This window comes from Myotis myotis, unplaced genomic scaffold (assembly GCF_014108235.1).
Source record: "Myotis myotis isolate mMyoMyo1 unplaced genomic scaffold, mMyoMyo1.p scaffold_m19_p_6, whole genome shotgun sequence".
NCBI classification, from domain to species: Eukaryota; Metazoa; Chordata; class Mammalia; order Chiroptera; family Vespertilionidae; genus Myotis; species Myotis myotis.
Window position 1 is genome coordinate 88,847,836 of NW_023416368.1, and position 5,429 is coordinate 88,853,264.

Here is a 5,429-nt window from a genome sequence, read left to right on the forward strand (position 1 = left end):
TGCCCTCTGGTGGTCAGGGCGCTCTCACATGGGAGGAGCTCTGCTCAGCCACAAGCCAGGCTGATGGCTGCCAGTACAGCGGTGGTGGTGGGAGCCTCTCTTGCCTCCTCAGCGGTGCTAAGGATGCCCAACTGCAGTTTAGGCCTGCTCCCCGCTGGCAAGTGGACATCCCCCGAGGGCTGCCGGGCTGTCAGAGGGATGTCTGATTGCCATCTTAGGCCCAATCCCCTGGGGAGCGGGCCTAAGCCAGCAGGTGGTTATCCCCTGAGGTGTCCCAGATTGCGAGAGGGCACAGGCTGGGCTAAGGGACCCCTCCCCCCCCACTTCCCCGCCGAGTGCACAAATTTTTGTGCACCGGGCCTCTAGTCTACACTAATAAAAGAGAAACATGCAAATTGGTGTCACTCTGCTATGCTCACCAATCAATCAGAGCAACCATGCAAATTAACCCAACAAAGATGGTGGTTAATTTGCATACGCATGCGCTGAGCGAAGACTGAAGGCTCTGGCAGGAGTGAAGACTGAAGACTGAAGACGGAAGAGGCTTGGCTTCTCTGCTGCGGCCGCAGTGGAGAAGCCAAACCTCGTTGTGGCCTGACCAAAGGCCTGGGTCCTGGGTGCTTGAGGAAGACCAGTGCCAGCAGCCAGGGGAAGGAAGGCCTATTGCGTGAAAGGGGATAACTCTCTCCAGGTAACGGCTCATCTCTTCAGGATATCTTGCTCCAGGTAATAGCTCAAGAATCAGGCCATCTCCATCCTAGGGCTTGGCCACCTTGATATGCAGTGCCCAAGGTAAGCAGAGCAGGGAGGAGAGAGTGCAAGTAAAGTCATGCTGTTCTCTTATCCTTTGGCCTTGAGGGGCTTCCTGTCACTTATGTGTAGCTCATTGGCCAGAACTAATCACATGCCCTGACCAACTGCAAGGATGCTGAGAAATGCAGTCTTTCTGTGGGGTCAGGGAAAGGAAAAGGAAAGGACATAGCATTGTCTCTAATGCAGAAGAGGATAGTCAGGCTGATTTAAGTCCCTGGGCACTGCCAGACAGGTTGACCTTGATTTAGGTGCCATTCTGAGATGAGTCCGTATTATGACTGCAGCCCTCACAGGGCATGCACGTGTTCAAGATCAGAATCAACAACTATATCCAGAGGGCTTTATTAGTAAATAAAGTGACTACTAGAAAATGACTCAAAGCACACTCTGCAATAAGAACTATGTATACATTATTCCCATTTATTTAGTACAATTACATAAAGCAAACTATATATATTCTTCAGGTGACTTTTGTATGTTCTGATGTTGGAGATGTTCTGATATACACTATTAATTTTTATTCCTAAGGAATCATCAAAAACTTTTATGAGTATATCCGAGAGAAAATCTCTATGCTGTACAACTCTTTCTCCTTGCAATTCCTTCCCTCATTTCTGTGATCTACCTGTTGTTGACTTACATTGGTCTGAGACACTATGTTTAATTATTTTTATCCGGTTTTCTTTTTGTTAAATTTGGATACCTTTTAGCATCTGTCTCTCATTGCTCAAGGCTTGGATATTAAATTATAGAGTAAAATTATGTATTTAGAATAAGTTACACAAAGATGATCTGGACTGTTTTGCTTGGCTTATTACCCAATTTGGTCTCATATTATTCTCATGTGGTTTTCTAGATTTCATAATTGTGTCCCTTTGCCTGTTTCTTCTGGTCTCTACTCCTGTACAATGTACCCAACTTCATGTATCAGGGAGAGAGATATCTTATGAGCTTTGGGAGAATCAATCCAGATTGGAGATCAGCCTCACCCACTCCTGATCTGGCCCCTGGTAGAGTTCAATATTCCTCCTCACTTGTGTTTTGTCAATATGTGTGTGTGTGTGTGTGTGTGTGTGTGTGTGTGTGTGTGTGTGTGTTTAATTAATTTTTAGAGAGAGAGGAAGGGAGAGGGATAGAGAGATAGAAACATTGATGAGTGAGAAACATGAAAGTTCCCTAGTGGGGATCGAGCCAACAAACCTGGCATGTACCCTGAAGAGAATCCAACCTTGTGCATAGGTTGTTGTTCAACAGCTGAGCCACAGCAGCCGGGTCCCACCTGTGTTTTTCAATGCTCTAGAGTTGTAAATTGATGTTATAATGAATCTAAAACTTTGGGCATATGGGGCAGCGAGGCCACACCACAGCTCCTTGAGAGCCCTGCCACTTCCAGACAGTTGTCGGTTGTCTGGCTTCACCTGCTGGGGAATGAATCCTTGATGGCTGAGAATGAGGTAAATAAGAAAAAAACGATATCAAATAGAATTTGGTCCATGGAAAAGGAGACTACAAGGTAAATTCTAAAAATAATTTAAATTTTTTTGATCACCATAATATTCCAAGATATTTTCAGTCTGAAAAGAGCACTGGTGGATCAAAACAAAAATTATTGTAAGAGAGTATAAAACAAGTCTAGAACAAATGAAGACATAAAATGAACCAATTGTACTGGTACTCTTTAAAATTCTAGAATGAATATGTATCTATATCTATATCTATCTATATCTATATATCTATATCTATATCTATATCTATATCTATATCTATATCTATATCTATATCTATATCTATATCTATATCTATATCTATATCTATATCTATATCTATATCTATATCTATATCTATATCTATATCTATATCTATATCTATATCTATATCTATATCTATATCTATATCTATATCTATATCTATATCTATATCATCTATATCTATATCTTCTATTTGTCTATGTTTTGCTAGTTTATACATTTGCAGTATTTACATGAGCCTGTCGTATGGATTTAATTAGTTTCTTAGTCAATGTTGAACCCTTCAAGAAAAATTAAATTTTTACTCCCCCTTCTCAGATCCAGTGGGCACAGGCAGCCGGGTGGCAGCAGGGGATCCCTGGCCCCTCAGACCAGGAATCTTGAAGACCAGGAGATGAAGAAGGGTAGCATCTGTGGGATAGGGGCAGAACAGGGACCTCAGACCCTGAGCTTGGGAGCCACAGCTGCAGGCAGAATCCAAATCTGGGTCCCAGTCAGAACCCAAAGCCTAGGCCAGGCCACTATAAAGGGGCAGCTGATCGAGCCAGAGGATGTATGGGCTTTATCAGGTCAAGGGTGCCTACCTGTGCTCCCTGGAGGGGAATTTATATATATTAGAGGCCTGGTGCAGTCCGGGACCCCTCGGGAGTTGTCTGCCTGCCAGCTTAGGACCACTCCCCCTGGGAGATGTCTACCTGTGGCTGTGCTCACCAGCCATGAGCCTGGCTTCTGGCTGAGTGGCACTCCCTCTGTGGGAGTGCACTGAACACTAGGGGGTAGCTCCTGCATTGAGCATCTGCCCCCTGGTGGTTATTGCACATCATAGTGACCAGTCGTTCTGCCGATTGGTCCATTTGCATATTAGCCTTTTATTATATAGGATTCTACTTCATCAGGCTCAAGATTCGGAACATGGATTCAGGCATTGTCCTCTGTGAAATTAAGAGGGGTTTGCCAACAACACACAGGACCTGGAATCCAACGCTGGGCACTTTGTCTGATACCAGTTCATGCCTACCTTTCTCTGCCTGAGGCAGGTGGGAGCCATGGTGGAGTTCACAGTAGGAGACAAACCTGTCAACAACTTCCACATGATCGACATGGAGGTGATAGACTACTTCTGAAACCAGCTGCTCAAGAGCTTTGACTTCCATTGTGGCTTCTGCATTCCCAGCAGCAAGAATACCTATGACTCCACGCCTCTCTCTAAGGAGCTGATCAATGAGATGATCCATCACCCACATGAGACACAGACTGACAGCTTCTACCTTGTGGATGATGGGCTAGTGATGCACAGCAAAGCAGACTATTCCTACAATGGGACGCCCTGACGCCCCAATTGCTCCCTACCCCAGGAGGGTCCTGGTCCCTCAGCTGTGACTTCCCCAACACTCACCTCTCAACCCAGGTCTTCTGCCTGGGAGTGTTCCAGGAACTCTGGACCCTGAGTCAATATTGGGAGGGAGGGTGTCTGATGTTCCCAGTCCAAGTCCATGAAGTTCATGGGTCCTGCACATGGGTTGCCTGAGGTGGTAGGGGGGCTGTTTGCCTCCATGCCCAGGAAGGCCTCCTGCTGGAGGAATAGCCAGGACTTCTGGGCAGCATAGCTGAACCTCTTGGGACAAAGTTTCAGAATAGTGTTCCCCTATCCAGGCTTTGACTAGGTTGGGGCAGGGACCCACTCCTTGCCCTCTGCCTAGAATTGATAGGCCATTTAAAATTGAAAATTAACAGATGAAGATCATTGATGGAGTCTGACTGCCAAGCTTCTCAAGGGAGTATGGGCCCTGGCTCTAGCCCTAGTCTCCACCATCAGGAATCAAGATACCGCCTGAGGTGTGGGAAGGATTCGCCCTGACATCCAATTGTGGTAGTGATTAAACCAACTGTATATAGTTTTCAATAAACTCTTCCCCCTTTTATATTAAAAAGGAAGAAAGAGAAAAAAAGGAAAAAATATATTTCTAAGTCTTGCTTTAAAAAAGATGATCCAGACTAATCTTGTACATCTCCTGCCCCAGTGATAAAGTTGGCCATTTCTCCAAGAGCCCCTGTTTCTTTTATTGGAGAGCAGCATTACAACCCAAGAGATGGGCACTCGGTATGCTGTCAATACGGGGGTGTTTCTTCACCCCCTGAGCTGACAAGCAAGGAATTATATGTCATTTTTTATTTTTAACTTCTTTAAAATTCTGAAATGATTATACATTCATAAGAAGTTGCAAATATAGTACACAGAGTCCCTTGAATTTTTCACCAGCTTGGTTCAACTTCTATAACTGTAGCCCAAGTAATTGGCATTGGTACAATATTATTCATTAGACTACAAACAATATTCAGATTTTACCAATGTTTTACACATACTCATTTGCATGTGGGTTTATGTATACAATTCTATGCAATTTAATCCCATATGTGGATATATACCAGTTCCATCACCCAAAGGTGATGTAGTACCTTTGTAGTCACATTCACATCCCCAACCCCATCCGTGTCCCCTGGAAATCACTCATCTGTTCTCCATTTCTAGAATTACACTGTGTAACCATTTGAGATGTTTTTTTTTTTTAAATTTTTTTCACTAAGCATAATACCTTCAAGATCTATCCAAGCTGAAGTTGTGGGTATCATTTGCTTGTTCCTATTTATTGCCAAGTAATTCTGTGGCATAGATGTACCAGAGTTTGTTTAACCACCCACCCACCAAAGGACACTGTGTTGTTTCCAGGTTGGGGCTATTACAAATCAAGCTGCCATGAAAATTCACAGACAGGTCATTGTGAACATAGGCTTTCACTTCGTTGGGGCTAAATGTCCATGAATGTAATGCTGGGGTCATATAATAAATGCATGCTTATTCTTACAAGC

At 44.1% G+C, this 5,429-nt stretch overlaps 1 pseudogene; it reads left to right on the forward strand.

Annotated features, from left to right (window-relative positions):
• The first annotated feature begins 3,124 nt into the window (after positions 1 to 3,124).
• Positions 3,125 to 3,892, forward strand: LOC118657786 (annotated as a pseudogene).
• Positions 3,893 to 5,429: the final 1,537 nt, after the last annotated feature.